Source organism: Corvus brachyrhynchos, unplaced genomic scaffold, assembly GCF_000691975.1.
Source record: "Corvus brachyrhynchos isolate BGI_N302 unplaced genomic scaffold, ASM69197v1 scaffold616, whole genome shotgun sequence".
In the NCBI taxonomy this organism is placed as follows: Eukaryota; Metazoa; Chordata; class Aves; order Passeriformes; family Corvidae; genus Corvus; species Corvus brachyrhynchos.
The window spans coordinates 1,176,174-1,194,526 of record NW_008238831.1 but is presented as its reverse complement, the minus strand read 5'-3'; the positions used below and the strand labels follow the sequence as shown (position 1 = coordinate 1,194,526).

Below are 18,353 nucleotides of genomic sequence, written 5' to 3'. Positions count from 1 at the left end.
AGCTTTCACCATCCTTTCTGCACTTAGGGAAAACATAACCATATTATTGGGCATCCATTCAGTTCAGTTGTTGGCATCAAGTTTCTAAACCTTGCTGACTAAACCACATGAGTTGTTTTCAACCTGCTTCATTCCTAATTCATGCCTAAAAAAACCCCCAAAAACCTTTGTAAAGAAACCTTCTTCTTTCAGTTGCAGCTTTTATGGTGTGTACACAGTTCATAAAATTCTCAGCCCTAAGGTATTGGCAGCTCTTGCACATAAGGACCAGACAACATTGTCTGACTCATGCTGGGATTTAATTGTGCAACGTAAAAGGGAATCTCAGCCCAGTACAGATCTAGGAGTAAAAACTGAGCAGCAGAGCTGTGGGGCCTGGGGAAGCCGTGCCCAGAGTCTTCTCACCCTCTTTGTTAAATTATGTGAGAGATCCTTAGGACTGTGTGGCATCTCCTCAGAGGTGAGTGCCACAGGAAAGGGGAAGTGAGCAGAGAATCACAGAGTGGGTTGGGTTGCAAGGGACCTGCTAAAGGTCACCGAGTACATTCCCTGCACTGAGCAGGGGCATCTTCAACCCCATCGTGGCCATAAGAGCTTTCTCCCGTGCTTCTCTTCCATGTGTTTCATAACTGCTTTCCTAGGGAAGGAGGACATTTTACTCAGAACAGGTTTAACAGGAGAACTGTACCTAATGTCCTCCAGAAGAAACATTTAAAATCACCCATCAGTGAAAAGCAGAGGAAAAATGGAGATGTGGGAGAGAGCCTCCACCCAGTATCTCAGGGGGGTTATTTTGCTTTAAAACATGTGCATGTCAACATCAGGGTCCCACCAGTGATCCTGCCAGTACTTAGTGTGACATTCACAAGAACTGCTCAGGTTTTCTGTCAGGTGAGTGACTGCCAGGATTTATTCTGGGCAGAGCCCACTCACGAGCCCTGCCCAGGTGGGAGCAGGGATTTCACAGGATGCAGCTGGCACAGCTGGACTGCATGGCCTGGCCATCACCCTGCTGGGCTCTGGCACTGGAATCAACGCCCACTCAGCCCCATTTCACACTGCTCTGGGAAGGTTTCACTGCCCACTGCAAGTATTTCAAGATCAGTATTGAATAATGGCTGTTTAAAGCATTGGCATTTTTAGCTTTTATCACCAAGTAGCAGTTTCTGAGATTTCTGTTCCCATGTACAGAAAGATGTAACTTCTGGAAATGTGCTATAGGGATTCATTAATTATGTATGATCTTTTGAACATACAAATTCCTATAAAAGTACTGATATAAAGGAATTTTGCATTATTTTCAAATGTCTTCCTGAAAATCTTAATAATTATATTTTTAAGGAAAACTATAATCCATAATACTCTATGGTCTTTTAAAGTCTATTTGTCTTCCAAGCCTGTGTAATCTTGGCAGACATGTGGGGAAAAATAAACAAGTAAACCAAGTGATGATAATAAAATTCATTTTGTGTTCTTGAACAATGTTTCCAGACCCTGAATTTTCCGGTTCTGAAAAATTGTGTGATTCAGATAAAAGAATGAATCCATACAGGCCTTCCAATCCTTGGACTCAGTTTTTAAGTTTTCTTCTGTACCATTCTTCCAAGTAACTTAAAATCACAAAAATAGTTAAGATTCTCTCACTCAGCATGATTTTATGACTGAAGTATTAGGAAAAAATAGAAGATGCACAGCAAATGTCAGGAGATGACAACAGACTGTATGTGCTCATTTATCTTACCAAGTCAGCCAGACCTCTTGTATGTGCCTGCAGCTTATGGTGAGCTCCTCAGAGCTGATCAGAGACACATTTTAACTCAGGATAGATTTGACTGAAATTTATATGATAATAATTTCCTTTTTAACCTGAGAGAAACACAAAGTGATGGCATGAGGCAGAGGGGGAAAACAGAAGCGAGCATCTCCTTCTTTCATCACGCTGTCCTTGTGGGAAGGCGCTTCCTCTCGGTCTCTGTCTCGTTTAACCCACTGGCTGAGTGGATTGCCACAAACTCTGCCCAGGCTCCTCTCATCCCTAAGAAGTTCTTCTTTCCACCACCTGGATCCCTGGCTGTGTTTGCTCCTCCTGGCAAACTCCTGTCTGAACACCAGGCTTCCAGCTCTGTTGCCTCTCCCCTCTCCTCCCTGCCATGCCCCTGACACTCAGAGTTTCTGGCCCATGGCTCTGTAGGGGAAGACTTGGTCCCTCTCTACAGACAGTGCAGCTTAGCCTGGCTGTTCCTTTTTCTGAGAAGAACGTAACATAAAGCAATAAATGAAAATATGGCTTCATTGTTTTGGGCTTCCATTGGTAAGTGAATTTAAATTTGTTTTAGAACAGGATTTTTCCTCCTCTTTCATATGTAATGATATACAGAAAATGCATGTAAAGGTATTCTTTTCAGAAATTTCATTTGCACCAAATTAAACACAAAAATTTCTGTTTAAGTCTTAGGTCAACTGGGAGTTTTCTTGCTATGCAAACCTGTAGGTATGTAAAAATGTGATCTGAGGTATGCCTCTGTCCAACACTCAACACTTTGACAAGGAATTAGTGACTGAAGTGAGGTGCATCAGGCGATTCTTCTCACCCACGGTGGTGATTGCTGACATCATGTGCATTCTTCCTGAGTCCGGGGTACGCCAATCAAGGCAGTTCTGGATAACACACAGATACTTCACACATATGGCCTTGTTCAGGTGATACAAATCAGCTAAAAGTTATATGTGGCTTTGTTCTGTGTGTGTCCTGTACTGTCGTGTGCAGGAAATAACTGTGGAAATGACTCTGAAACAAACATTGGTCATCCAGTTTGTTACTTTCTTTCCATCTTCAGTTTTACCCACGTTTGTGATGTCTATTTGTGTCCGAATGCTACCTCCATTTCTTTTCTCTACGAGCTGTTAATGTCTGTGTTCAGGCTGAAAAGAGAAGAGGAAGAAAAGGGTAGAGCTGTGTTTGGGGAGGGTGAATATACACAAAAGCTTGTGAGTATGGATGCTGAAAGCTTTAATACTAGACTGAAGCAGAGACTCTTTTCTCCCTAGATTGGCATATAGTGATTTCATATGTTTGAGTGCAAAGCAGAAAAAAATCCCAAATGCCTATTTTTAAGATATGCAAGTATGTTGAGTTGTCAGGGAGTAAAATTTGAAAGATGAATTTTTTTGTAGTTTTGAAGAGGAGCACCTTGGCAAGTGCTGAGTTCTGCTGCACAGATCCAGCTGTGCGGATGGGGGAGCGCTGGTGTGTCCTCTCCTTCTGCTCATTTATCACTGATACTGTGCTGCAGACAGCTCTGAGATGCCTTTGCTAATGTGATCTGCTCAGAAGATGGGAAGCCTGGCATAGGATGCACTTAGTCAGGCAATTATCCTTGTTGGGGCTCCACAGCTTCTTGGCAAGGGCTGCTGTGTCTTGTCCATTACGGCTGGAGCCGGTCTGAGGGAGCGATAGTGATTTAAAATAAACATCAGAGAGGAGAGAATTGAGTGGAGTTGGAATAGTGTAGTTCACCATTCTTCATCCCCAATATATTTCACTTTTAATTCTGTGTGTACAGGTCTCCTTACCGTGTGTTTTTGAACTCCCAGCGGTGTAGGAATGATGTTTCAATGCATCTTGGGACCATCCATTTTTTGTTTTGTGGTTTCTTTACATTTTAGTAAACCTCTTCCCTTTCATTAGAAAAGGCTGACATAAAAATAATATTTTCAATATGCTGTTTTTATTTATCTATATTCTGTCATGATATACTTTGATGTAAGTTTTTAATTTTGCTTCAGCTTTCAGCTGCTGTAGCAGTTACTGCTCAGGGTCAGCGATGAGGTTAGCCACAGTAGCACAAAACAATTTCCTGTGCTCACAGCTCAGGTAGCATTTGGATGTGGATTAAATTTTACCACATTTTCCAGTAGCCAGACGCAATTATTTCTAATGAGCTTTAAATTGCTTCCAGAACATGTATTTCAAAACTTAGTGTGGTAATCCATTCAGTGTCAACTTCATAAGGTAACGGGTCTTCTTCAAAATTTTGGTTAAACGGATTCTTGCAGTCTAACAGGTATTTCTCAGCAACAGCTGAGCCTGGCAGTGCAGTGCTCAGTGCTCTCAGCTGCACTGCTCTGCCCCCCTCATTCCTGGAGTGGTGGTTCCACAATATATTGTGCTTCGTTTCTAACTCATGTTTTGGAATGGCTTTCTTTTGGCAAATTTATCTTGGTGCTGGGCACACTCATTGTGCTGATTTGAGAGCTTTTATGCACATTTTGTGGATGTGGAAGCTTTAAAAAAATCACTTTTTGAAGCTCTCTCTCGTCTTTATGATTCACATTTTCCTTTTTTGTCTGGGCACTTCTTTGCACTGCCCAGCATTCCGAATGCCTGGAAAGCGTAGCTCAAGCCATCTTTATTGGCAGTGGTGAATAATAAAAATAGGAAAGGGGAAAAGGCAAAAAACATTTTTTGTCTATAAATATGATACATTTTCACAACCTTTGTTTAATCTCACCAAAGTCTTTTTATATCTTCATCTAATTCATACGTGTTAAAATATGATTCAGGCACATTATAATCATCCAAAGTGCTTATTGGTTTGAAGTCTAGAACAAGCCCTGCTGAAATGAAACTCAGCCATAAGGAAATCACTTTGTGTTACAGCTTCTGCTGTAAAAGCAATTCAGGAGGAGAGCTGAAAGGAAAGCTGCGTGTGCTGACATCTCCCACGTCCCGGGCAGTGAGGGAAGGGGTGGCCATGGGTGCTGAGCCTGGAGATGTTCCCTGGAGCCCGAGCAGCCCAGACTGGTGTTGGCTGGCTTGGAACTTCCCTCTGCACAGACACTTTTTTCTTTCAGCACCTTTGGTTGTACTGAGGAGTCTTTCAGTAATTAACTCATTAAATTGGCAGCCAAATTCCAGCCCCTATTTCCTCTCTAGCAGTTTCACCAAGGTCTTTAAAAATCCCTTTCTTATTCCTATCAAAATTTTGTATCAGCCCTGAGCCCCAAAGAGTTCATAATTTTTGTGAGTGACATTGCTGTCAAGTGTAGGGCAAAACATTGGATTAAAGGAAATTATTGAGAATTTTGGGAGCCAATGTATTTTAAGGTAGTGAGATGCAATTTCTCCCACAGTAAGAAGAAATTGGTGCAAATTGGATTTTTTCATTTGATTTTTAACTCAATAGTAGCACTGGGACTTCAGTGATTAGTCTGTACAGAGTTTTTGTTTTGACAGGCACTATGAATTTCAAACATGATTTTTAAATTCTACATGCCAAAGGTCACTTTTATGTTGATTTAATTTCTTTAAATGGTTTCTTTTAACAATAGGAGTTTATAAAATTGTATTTTGGTCTTCCACTACAGGGATTATAAATGTAAGCATATCCTCAGTAGCTGAGGAGTTGTTCTTGACCTGATTCCAAGTACCTCTGTAAATTAGTTTATGTTCAGTAGTATCCATTGTGTATAAAAGTATTCCCCTGAAGCTCCTGCTAAATGTTACAAGTAGATCATTCTTTTTTTATCTACTCAGGCATGGCACTGTACTTCACATGTTGTTCAATAAATGCTCGAGCACTGCTCTGCGCTGGAGCCCCGCCCGGGGTGGGGCGCGGGGAAGCGGCACCGCCGCTCCCTCCCCTCGGCTGCTGCCTTGGAATGGGCAGCTCCACGCTGGGCCCTTCGGAATGAATCCCTGAGCACAGAACACTTCTCCATGGGCTCCGTCCACTTGCAAACAGCAGCTTTCAATCTCACCCTAGACCCAGACTCCTCAGTGTCTCTGGGGAGGGACGGGCCCCGTGTTCCCCTGCTGCCTTGCTGCACCCAACCCCTTCTGCTCATCAAGGGGTTTTAATTAGAGGGAGGGGTTTTCCTAAAGTAACGAAAATGATGGAACACCAGCAGTAGTGGATACCTCCTAGAATTCATGTTCCCAAACTAAGGGATTCCTGGGGTTTTTTCAGCGTCTTTCCTCATCATCCATTTTTAACATCAGCTTGCAGTTAATTTCCATATTAAGTACATAATTGCCTTCTTGACAACCACTAAGCTCTTCTGTTGCTTATTACAAGTTGAAGGACCTGTGGCTGCAGGATGTCATGCCTGGACAGCTCAGCTACAGACTCAAGGCTCTTCCTTTTTTGGACCCAGAGCTTTGCTTATTTCTAAAGCCCGGTATGTATTTGTGTTGGTGAAGTTGAGATTTTCTGCAGAGAATTTAATAGTGGAGAAGACCAGCTCAGGTTAATTTACAGCACTCTTACCTTTCTGTCTTGCTTGTGCCCTGAGAATTTTACTGTTCAACAGTGGTTTCCAAAACCAGTGTCTGCCTTTCCACTTGATCTCACAGACAGAGTTTTGTATTTTATGGTTTTTTTTCCCACAGAATTTGAAATTCACTGATCTTCTTGGTAACTAGACCAGGACTTGTCAAAATGATTAATGCTAATTAAGATGATCTGTCTGGGATGTATTAAATAGTTCACTGTAGGAAGCTAAATGGAGTTTAATTTTTTTAAGTGTAATTTCTTAGTTATGTAAAGATTAAAATAAAGTATCCAGGTACACTATAAGACTTTTTTCTTTTTCTGCTATGTTTTACTTTTCAAAGAGCTTTTGGATTCTGCTCCTGTTTAGTGTAACACAGATTTAACACCGTTTGGAGTTAGTTTCTGTGCAGCAGAAGTCTCTGGAATGGTACCTCTTCCCCAATTACACTGTGGTTGTGACTGCAGCACTGGGATAAGAGAGGTGCTAGAGGACCATTTACAAATGTGAAAACCATTCTGGATTCTCATTCATAAATTATTTTTTGTTTAATTAAGAAGGCTTGATTTTGATTTTGTGGCCATCTTTCCTAGCGAAATATTTGCTTTTCTCTTCCCTTCCATAATTCTGATTTACCATTCCAGCTTCTTACAGACCCCAGTTACTTCTAAGCAATCCCTGATCATACTCCCAGTCTTTTTTTTTGCATCTAATTTTCATTTACAACCTGATGGATAAATTGCCTTGTACTTGCTAGAAATGGTGACCAACATTAATGTTTTAAACAGTAACTTATGCCTTTCTGTCCTTGCATCAGATGACACCAAATGGATGGTACTTTAATGCATTAGGGGTTTGGAAATAAGGTTTTCCCCTTCATTTTTTTGATTGTATGATGTAAATTTGTCATTGCTGGTAATCAATGGCATTAAAGGAAAGAACTGAAATAAGGCAGGGAGATGATTTGCAAGTGGAAATTTGCTTGGGTGGGAAGGAGAGCTGTGCAGAGGCTGACCCAGTTTAGTGTTAGGCCTCAATATGTATTAAACAATGCTCCATCTGGGCAATCTCAGGCAAGGTTTTAGGGCATTTTTTATTTGCCTACTATAAAATCACAACTGCATTGTCATAAGTCCCTCTCCCAGCTGGCAGCGTTTGGGTTGTGAACAGGTACTGCCCAGTTTGCTTGCCGCTCCTTGATCCAAGTTGTCATCAGAGCCAGGACAGTGCGGAGAGCAGACAAGCCGAGCGTGTCATCTGTGGGCTGTTGTGCTGTTATTTGTGGGAATCCTTGCAAAAAACCTACAGCTCTGTATTATTTTCCTCTAGTTAAAATTGCCAAGAATGATGAGTAGTAACAAAGCCAAGACCGGCACTTGGGTTCTGTGCAGGCCAAGCTTGTCAAGGTCAGCATCAGAGGGCTCAGTTGAGTCAGGCTGCTTCATGGTGGGCAGGAGCTCCAGCTTTGCTGTGCTCATACCACTGCTTTAGCTCACTCCCATTAATTGCTTCAGGTTTGAAAAGAACTGTCATGAAGACAAACAGACTCTGGGGTGCTGTGAAGATGAGCATTAAACTGTTACAAGTTACTCAGAAAACTTGGTAATGAGACCTTGTGAGCAGAGAAATCTGTGCAGAGGATTGCCCTGGGATCTGCTGCACAGTGGATCCAAAAGTCACTACTGCCCATTAATAGCAGCAACAATATTTACCAGTAGCTGTTATTTTTGCATTATAAACATGCAGTTGAGTTAAAAAGTCATTCCCATCTGTGACTGGTAAAACAGAAGCTTTTGAAAAGAACATGTTTGTTTTCTGAGGAGTATATTTAGTGTGTGTATACATCAGAAGCCTCCCAAGAGACCGTTCTGGTAATGGATCAAAACCAGGTTTTGCTGAGGCATGAGAAACTATAAAACCATGTGTTGCAACTCTGTTCAGATTAAGGAATTCATGCTGATAGACCCAGTCATGGTCTGGCTGTACATCAATGGCAGGAATTCAGAGCTTTTAGTTTAAATTTTGCATACTAATTGCTTAGTGGCTTTTAAGCTGTAGTCATACTTACTTAACAGATCTTTTACATCTTTTACATCTTTCTTCCAAGTAGTAATTTTAAAAAAAAGTTTCATAGTGCCATCAAAATATTTTAGATTTGTAGCTGCTTAAATAAGCCTTTCTTTCTTTCTCTTTCTTTCTTTCTTTCTTTCTTTCTTAACAGGTAATCAGATCCTCTCTCATGGGACTTTGTCAAAAGATCAGGTTCATCTGCTGAAACTCAAGGGCATTTCCATCTGTTACTCTCTCTCCACTCAAATCTGCCTTATGTGGAAATAATGTCAGCTGTGGCGTCTTCAAGTTGAACAGGGACGACCACTTTGACAATGTACTTCAGGCCTGTGTCAAAATGCTGCTCTCAGTATCCCACAGTGACCTGCTAGTAAGCAATTACTCATCTTGGGAGTCTTTATGTGAAATTTGAAATAACACCACCACAGGCTTTCTGTTGGTATAATGAGAGGGATCCAGAACAGCTCAAATGCAGTTTTCAGTTCAATTACTTGAATTTATGTATATAGTGACATCTGAAATACAGGTATGACTGAAGTGCCACGTGAAACAGGAGCTTTTAGAGAACGCTCACTAGGCTTGTAAAAGAAAGAAATGCAGTTTTTTTTCCCCTTTCTATACTTGCAAACCCATTTTGTTGCCTGCATGCACTGTAAAGCATCCTCATATATCCAGCTACTCTGCAATTAGTTTCAATCTGCAAATTGTCACTGCACTGTGTATTCCCCATAAAATGGAAAACTTTAAAATTAAAGTGCACCATGTTCCCATTTCTCTGTGGGAAGACAACAGATCTTGCATAATATCAGCCTGAATTCGAGCTGTGACTTCTTCTTTGTGACACTTTCGTTCCGAGCTATGGTTGTCATTCAGGAGAGGACAAATCTGGGATAGTCAGAGGTGGTAACACCCAGGTTTATTTTTGCCACATAAAGAAAGTCCACAGAAGTGGAAAGTTGCTCTCAATTAAGTCAGTGTATTGTCTGTATAGTCAAACATGCCCAATGGGCACATTCCCAGCTCTCCAACGCTTAATTCCTAAACAAGAATACTTAAGAGGAAGATGATGGTTCGATTGAGCTGATGGGCTCAAGCAGGGACCTGTGCCTGTGCACAGCCTCGTAAGGGAGCTCACTTAGGCACCAAAAAAAGTCTCTCTCTGAGGTGGTTTGGGGAAATCTGTGGTAAATCTTGGTGAGGTTTCCTGCAGAAGGCAAGATACGCCTGGAGTCCTGCACAGAACTATCCCAGTCTTCCTGGACTGAGAGCTGTGTCAGATGGCAAAGCACGGGAGTGGGTTTGGACTATCCTGAGCTTATTTTAAATAATAGCAAGTTATATCTAATGGTAAATTTGAAAAGTTGAAATCTACTGAAGACAAGATAATATTTTGTCTCTCAAAATATTCTGATTTATTAGCTAGTTTAGAATTTATCATACTGTCAGATCTGTAAGGTCATTCTTCTGTCATCTGTTAATGTTGTTAATATTAGTCACTGCTAGTATCAGTATTTTCTATGAATGTGTACTCTTTTTTTTCAGTAATACCCAAAACGAAGCCACTCTTATAACCCATTTTTGGAGTGTCTGACCCAGGATCATATGAGTTTCATTACCAGTTTAGAATCTCACGTCTTAATCTATATTCTGACCTCAACATCTGAAGGACTCATTGCAGTAGATAAGAATTGCTTTCACTTGGCTAAAGAAAGAATTCAAGTATTTAGATATCTCAGATTTTCAAGGCAGCACATTCATGTGTATCTTCAAAAGAATTAATATGAGGGACAATGGAAGATGCTGAATTTTGATGTTTGGAATTTGGAAGATGCTTGGATTTTGATTATTTAAAGAATGTGATTCTTTTGGTTACTGGAGTTAGGTTCTTTTAAACCTGTAGATTTTTACAGAGAGTGATTTTAAATATTCTTTTCTTACAAGCCAGAATTGTTAAACTTATTAATGTGCCTCTCCTGCAATTGTACTGAAAAGTCATGCATTTGCTATTCAGAAGAAAAATACTAATGTGTGTACAGGTATCTGTGGGGGTTTTTTTCTGTTTGATCAGCATAGCTGTTGTGTAAATAATGCTTGTTCTGCACAGCTGTGATGTGATTTGAGGAATGTAAAGGTATCTGCCCATGGTAAAAAGAAACCAGTTACTCAGTACTTCCAGAATACACTTTGGGGGAGAATCAGAGCCACAGAAGCACACTTGGAGTGTAATACAAACACAGCATCTGATTGCAGTTCATTGAATTCACTTACACTGTTTAATTTATGCTTTTGAACCAGATGACTGTCCAATAATTTGGGGTTTGGGCCAGGGAGTGGTAGTCTAAACTAACTTGGAATATGAAGAAGGAGACAGCATTTGGGGGAAGAAAAAAAATAAACCATGCAGTTAAATTCTGGTCACCGGAGAATACCCTGCAGTTTCTGACAGGGAAGCTGTTCAAAACCTTCAGTCACATTTATTGATTAGGGGACTTACTGGGGGAAGAAATCGGAGCACACCCCCTGCGTGTGTGTAGATGCCGCTGTGTAAGAGCTGCTGCTGCTGCTGCTCGTCACTGCCCGGGGCCAGCCAGGCCCGCAGGAGGGCAGGGAGGGCAGAAGGACAGGAGGGCAGGGAGGCAGGGAGGGCAGGGAGGCAGGAGGACAGGGAGGCAGGAGGGCAGGAGGACAGGGAGGGAGGAGGGCAGGGAGGGAGGAGGGCAGGAGGACAGGGAGGGAGGAGGACAGGAGGACAGGGAGGCAGGAGGGCAGGGAGGGAGGAGGACAAGAGGGCAGGAGGACAGGAGGGCAGCAGGGCAGGGAGGCACCGGGGCTCCGGGAGCGCTCGCTGCCCTGAACACATCCAGCGCTTTGAGCTGCAGGAGGGAGCCACCGAGAGGAAATGGGCAGTGAAGGGCTGAGAGCAGCATGGAGAGCATTCGGGCCATTCTGTTACATAACGAAATCCATCTCCCGGATATTTGGAGTCACACGTGAGGATGGCACGGTGGTTCCTGCCCGTGGGCTGGTCCTGCCTGTCGCTGGGCTGAGCTGGGAGTACTGCACTGAACCTGACCGTGGCCAGGTCAGCAAGCCCTGGTCCTGGGCTCTGTTATCCTCCACATCTCTTCCGTGTGAGAGGCTGGTTTTGTTCATTTTGTATCATTCACTAGCATACCATGTTTACTTTAACAACCTCTTTGAAATGCAAACTGAACTAATGTAAAAGAGAGAGAAGAAAATGTAAGAGCGAAATAAGCTTCAGCTCTCAGGTGTTCTGTTTATTTTTCCCTCTCAAAAAGTGTTGATCTCTCACTCAAGGCAGGTAGGAGGAGTAAGAAACTCCTACCTAAAACTAAAAGTTTTAGCTTCAAACTTTTGTGGTTTAGGCATGTGGGAGCTTAATTATGAAAAACTATTGATTTTTTAGGAACATCTTAGAAAACTTCTATTCCATAGAATTCCTGATATTTTGCTGAGAAAAGTATCAATAAAAATATTAACAGCTCACTTTTTTTCATAAGCCCTAGATTTGCTTATCCAATGCTCTCCCTCAGTTCATCTCCATGTCCTAAAGCACCAAAAATAAACACAAACATACAAGTCCAAAACAGAGTGTGGAATCTCCATCCTTGGAGATATTCCTTGACACTGGAAGAAGTCCTGAGGAACCCGTCTGGTGCTGACCCTGGTTTTGACAGGAGGTTGGATGGAGGATGCTCCCATTTGGTTTCTGCCTCCATCTTTAGGATCCTACTGATCTTTTTCACTTGTTTTCTTGCTAGCTCCCCAAACATGTTTCAGTTGTGTCCACACGCCTGTGCTTACTTCCCATGATTAGTCAGCTGAAAAAGGCTTCTTTTGTTTTCCATTTCCATGTTGCAGTGACAAAGTGAGTATTTTTCCTTAATATCACGTATCAAGAATTGATATTCAAGTCAGCCATTAAATTCCTCATTTGTATTAAAGAAATGTTGTTTTCCATACTCCTGTAATGATATGTCCACAAGAAGTAGTGGACATTTTATAGCTATTGATGTTAATTTGATTTTAATCATCTCAAGAGTCTCACCTGTCACTGTGTTTCCCTAAGTCATTCTCCTAAATGTTTTATCCTGTTTAAAATGTTGGTATTTGGGACATTGCCAATTATCAGACAGTAAAATATAAATTTATTTCCTCTGTGTCATTTGGTCACATACATCCTTGTGAGCAGATCCAAGCATTGCCTTTGTCACTGAATTGTATCAGTGCCACAAGAACATCTCAGAATAGTAGGGCTCAGGGCTATAAGCCATATGAGAGGGAATTGTGTTTTAAACTGATTAGAACATACAGGTCATTTTCAGAAATGTTTATAAAAATTAAATAGCTGTCTTTTTATTTTAAAAATTAAATACTGGGAGATCACTTGTCTTTTACAGAAAAAAGTATATGACATTTTTCTCTAGTCTCTTTATGTATGTGAAACCTGTGAGACTCTCATTGTCAGCTGTAGGACAAACATTCCCCAAATTCTTTTTCCTGAGGCATGTTCATTCTGTTGCTGAGTAAAGACCTTTCTTGATTGCCCACTTTATAAGGAATATGTATCCCTTCTGAGGCACCTCACTGCAAATCAGCTGTAATGGAAGCCCTCACCTGAGCTTTTATTGGGAGGATAAACACTCCAGTAGTTCCCTTCCAAAGTGTTTACCTGGCTTTTTACAGCTGACTCAGTGATCAGAGCCTTTTAAGGCAGCCTTACTGGCATTTTGTCACTAATCTCACAGCTTTTCTAATTCTCATATGATTAATAGTGTAGGATGCTATTCATTGAGGAAAAAGTAAAACATTTTTTCTGTCTTGCTGCCTAATTTAGATGTTAAATTGTTAAATCCATTTACTTTCCAGGGTTAGTCTCAAAGGCGAATAATGCCAGTATTGAACTACAAGCAGTTGATGGACAAAGGAAATACCACTTAACTGCCTCTCCTTGCCTTTACGTGAAAACCGAACCAAAATCTTTTAATTTGCAGAGATGCAGCAATGTCATTAAACTGCTGAAAAACAATTTCCCTCCAGCAGGTTGTTGTCATATTGCTGAGACCAAAAGGCACCCTCAAGTCTTCTGGGGGTCTTGTTGGCTCTTCTAAAATAACATAACCCATTCTAAGGTCCATGCTCAACTTGCATGTTGATTGGGATTGCAGACATGAGGCAAAACCACACAGATTACAGAGGAGTGCAGGTAAGGGTAGCCCCAAATCTGAAATGAACACCTGCTAGCAAAGGAGAACCCCAAGTAGCTGGTGACTGGTGCCACAGTTGCCCTCTGTGTCCTTTGCCCGTCCCCAGCCCTCACCTGGCCATCAGGGAGGTGCAGAGAGCTCAGTTTGCCTGGCAAAGCTGCTGAAGTGCTGCTGGTCCCTGCTGACACACCCGGAGCTGGGGGTGGTGTTTGTGTAACCACGACCTGCTTGCTTTGTGATCCAAACGATTCGTACACAGGGGATGGAGCTGAGTGGACCAGAAGTGAGAAACGTGGTTTGACTGCATTTTTCCAGATTATACCAAGATTTTTCTCTGTTTCCTTTATAATTCTGTCCTTATTCCATCTTCTCACCCATTTATCTGTCCATAGCCTAGAGCTGGTAGCTCCTTGTTGCTCCTGTTTGTTCAATTTATTTGGTTGGCTTGTCTCACTGAGATTTAGTGAGAACACTGTTCTGCAAAGCACAGGGTTCCACATGCCCAAAAGAGTCATTCAAGGGAGTTTGCTTGACACTCCCTGTCTGCAATCAAAAGGAAAAATGAGCATAAGGGAGCACATTTGATATATAGTTATGGGCAAATTTAAGTAGCTCTTAACACTCATATCAGATTCTCATGAGCAAATGATAGCGTAGACCTGTCTGCTGTCCTGCTAAAATCACTTACTGTCGAATGTAAAATACCTACTTGTACAGTATCAGCATGTTTAGAACTACTGCTGTTTTGTAAAGTGATGATAGTGATTTACTTTGTGTTATTCAATTTAAAAAGAAATAGAGTTAAGCACTGGTTAGGAAATACAGCAGAGCCCTCCTATGAAATATGTATTTTCAAATCTCTCACTTGTTGTTATTGATGGTGATTCAATTCCACCATGAATTGCATTTCTAGTTTATATGCAGGACTGTTTTGGTTGAGAATACGACAGTGCCAGTTTTTGCGGCCTTGGCTTTGGCAACACTCACAGCTTTGAACTCAGCTCTGTTCCAGCAATGTCCTACCCTCTTGCCCTGTTGAGTTCAGCCCTCAGAAGCTCATGGGTCCCGTGGAGATAGAGTTGAGATGCTCCAGCTCATTTCTGTGAGCTGTTAGGTTGCTCCCAGCTCCTGCTGCTGAGTCAGCTGGTTGCTTTGGAAGATCAAGCCTTAGGAGACCACTTCTTCTCTGGCTGTAAATGTCCCTTTAGTGTTTCCTCCAAAACACCCTTAGCAAGATGCAGTTAGGATTTAGATGGTGAAGGGTTAATAGTGTCAGCAGAGAGCTTAAGGAGTTAAATAGACACAGATCAAAATACTCCAGTGTCTAGAGGGATGTGTTTAAATGAACACTGCAAGGTTGGCAGGCCTCCAAATTAGCATAGTTTAAAGAATTCAAGGTACATTTAATTGGATCCTTCTAATCCCTTTTCCCTTAGAATGAGCATTTTAACAGTTTAATTCCTTTTGCAACCCCCACATCCCTTACTCCAGTGGCCCATCTAAAATAAATACTGTGAACTATAAAAGGCCTAGAGAAGTTCTTGCTGAAGCCAGTGGCAACAGGATGGAGTCCTGAGCACTCCACTCATTTGGGTGTGATGTTTGGAATTGCAGAGAGTACCAGGGCCTTGCACCCAGCAGGTTCGGCCGCTCCCCGCACGAGGAGCCTCAGTGGCTGTGGGGATGGAGGTGGCAGCTGTTCAATGAGAGGGCACAGGGTGGGAGCTGGGAGGCAGCACAGGGTCCGTGCCCAGGTGCCCAGGGAGTTCCCTGGGTGCCAGGACAAGGAGGTGGCAGCTGGGTAGGGGAAGGTGCCCCACTGTTTGCCAGAGCAAGGCGAGGGAAGCGTGCATGAGAACCACAGGCCAGGACTCTGCTTTTAATGTATTTATTATACTTCAGCCCACTTTAATTACTAGTTGGTAAGTGAACTGACTAATGGGCTCTTTTGTGATGACGTTTTTACTGCCTTTAATGGTCCTTGTTCAGTGTTTGGCTCCTGATGTGCATTGTAAGCTCCTTGGGGCAGAGAAACACTGGGAAACCCTTCTTGAGAACAACCTGGAAAACAGCTCTATTGGGTTTAACCTTGTCTTCTCAGTAAGCAGATCAAACCAGAATCTTGGTTTCCAGGAATCTGCAGTCTTCTGAATGTGGAACTGAACACCAGTAAAATGTCAGCCCTCATCCTGTACTTCCCAGAGGGACCATGGTGTTCCTACAGTTGTGAATGAGGCTCGCTGGAGTTACAGGATCCTTAACATGGATATACCATGACATGGTATAACACGAATAACCAGTTCCCCAACAGCAAAGGTGCCTCAGTAAAAGCAGTCTTCAAAGCTGGTCAGCCCCTGTGTCAAAACCAGAGTGGTTGATTTATCACCTAGACTAATGTCAAAGAGATTAAAGTTCGAGCTCTCTAAGTACTGTAAAATGTCATTATTAGTTATTTTTTATGGAAACAATTACCAAATTGTTTCATTTTTTACATGGATTAAATTGTCTCCTCCAGCTGCTGTGCTAGTTTAGACTACGTTGTTACCTACTTCTTCAGGCACCTTGCTAAAGAAGACAAGAAGACTGTCAGAGGCAGACACATTTCACAGGATGGACAGAAATCACTCAATTTCATGCAGCAGAACCCAGAAATTCTACAGCAGGTGAATTCACAGTCTTTTCTATGGGATATTATTATATTTATGAATTCTCCTGAGTTTTGGGGTACTTAACACCAGCTAGCGTTGGCTATTTAGTGACAGGACAAATCTCCCTATGCTGGGATGCAACCCTGAGTAGCTCCAGCCGTGTTCTCATGACAACCAAGGATTGAAGGTTTTTTTTGTCATTCTGAGCAGTGTAGGCTCTGTACTTGGCTGCACAGCACCTTACAACTGGGTGTTTCATTTTTGCTCATAAAAAGATGTGTGTGAGATCATCAATACATTTCTATAGACAAATGGGAAGGAAAGACTCTAAAGTATTTTAGGAGCAAGAAGAACAAATTCTGGCACTGAACCACACATTTTGGTAATGAAATGTGTAAATTGAATGTCTGTATGCTGTCAAGCTTGAATATTTTATTTTGCAGTAGATGACTCAGAGGGATTTTTTTTCTATTAAAGGTAAATACAATAGAAATTAAATCTCATGCTTCTGAAAAGGAAGTGGCCACTGTAGTGCTTAGGAGAGATTGCCCCTTCTGAGCTCCCTCAGGTTTTCACAGGGAGACCAAGATGATCATAGCTACAGACCTCCACATTTGTTCCATGCCACATGCCCTTAAAATCTCATTAAACTATTTGAAAATGCTTATTTACAAGAATCTCTGGATTCCTAATGCAGAGTTGGCACCTAAGGAGGTGTGTTTCACAGGTCAGGAGGCTTTTAACAAAACCAGAAATTAACTACATGCAAATGACGAGTGTGGTCATTTGTGTTCCCCTGCTAGGTAGGTGTCATTTGTAAAAATCCTGGCATACAGTTACCAGTTGCTGTTGGCATTTGCTTGCTGTTCTAATTGAAGGTGAAAAGGAGCTAATGGTAGCTAATATAATCCTGGCACTATATTCCAAGAATATTAATGGTGTTTATTATTGACATCATTACCAGAATAGGATGATTCCCTTGTCATATTACAGGTTCTTATGCTTTACATGCCTGACAGGGGTTTCCTGGAAGCAGCAGCCAGAGTTTGGGGCTGTTGGATTGCTCCATGCTGTACCACACGTGTGGTGATTGAAGGGGCAGAGCAGCAGGCTGGGCTCTGGGCTGCCCTCCATTTGTGGCAATCCTGATGTAATACTTTGTCTGTTAATACGCAGTAATCTTTCATTTTACAGTGTATGACTAGGCAGCGATCTGTCTTTATTAACTTCAGATTCTGCGGAATACGTTATATTTATTTTGAATGCAGGCTTTCACATACTCTTTTAAATATTAATGGCTGGTCTCCAGCAGTCAGCATAAATATGATTTGCATTAGCACTAGTCATATCATATTGAGTGCCTTTGATGTCAACTATTCAGGGTACTAATATCTGACATCATCTCCCGAGGTCACTGACAACTTTGACCTTTATTCTCATGCACAGTTTCTGTAGTCTCAGAAGCTCTTTTGAATTGATTTGAAATTTTGACTCTTCCCTTTATGAGGCAGTAAAATTGATAATTATTCAGATGGGAACTGAGCACTGAGCGAAAAATCAATTCCACCCGCTCTCTGCTGCGTATAAAATTACTTCTGAGTCTGCCGGACTGAACGGATGGCCAAGGTAAAAGCAGCAGGCAGGAATAGTGGAGAGGATTAGCTGGACGAAACTAATAGCCTAAAGGGATGGCTTTGGAGATGAGGGAGTGTGCCGGTTGGGGGTTATTATTAGCAATGATGGGACTCATTGATCATATGTTTACATCAGGTTTCCATTGGGTTATAAATCAGCCCTGAATAGAAACGGAACCCAGGGCCTGGTGTGCTACCGGGGGGACGGCGTATTAGATTATTCTCACTTTCACACTCGGATGAAAAGTGAGACATTGATTATTCATTGGCTGGCCATTAAACACTGGGTTTATAGACGATTTGACTATCATGGAAGCTAATGAACAAGATTGCTGCTTCCTAACCAGCGGTTTCAGTTTTCAGGACATCTGGGCTCAGTAATGCGTAACCCCGTTAAGGACTGGGTCACAGACGCTTAACGGCGCTGAAAACCTGGGGCCTGGTGGCAAATTGTGCCCCGGTTTGGAGGTGCGGCAGCTCGATACCTGCGCCGCTGCCGC

General features: G+C 42.1%; 1 long non-coding RNA gene and 1 other non-coding gene across 4 annotated transcripts in view; both read left to right on the top strand.

Annotated features, from left to right (window-relative positions):
• The window catches only part of LOC103618376, a 109,996-nt gene extending 99,074 nt beyond the window's left edge, over positions 1-10,922 (top strand). For 2 of the 3 annotated variants that reach the window (XR_001863284.1, XR_001863281.1), the window contains one exon: positions 8,495-10,922. This is a non-coding gene — a transcript (uncharacterized LOC103618376). The remainder of the gene's footprint in view (positions 1-8,494) is intronic. The other variant, XR_001863283.1, reaches the window with a different exon arrangement.
• A 249-nt stretch (positions 10,923-11,171) lies between these two features.
• LOC108447629 overlaps positions 11,172-18,353 on the top strand; it is a 25,300-nt gene continuing 18,118 nt past the window's right edge. The window contains exon 1 of the long non-coding RNA XR_001863286.1: positions 11,172-16,234. This is a non-coding gene — a long non-coding RNA (uncharacterized LOC108447629). The remainder of the gene's footprint in view (positions 16,235-18,353) is intronic.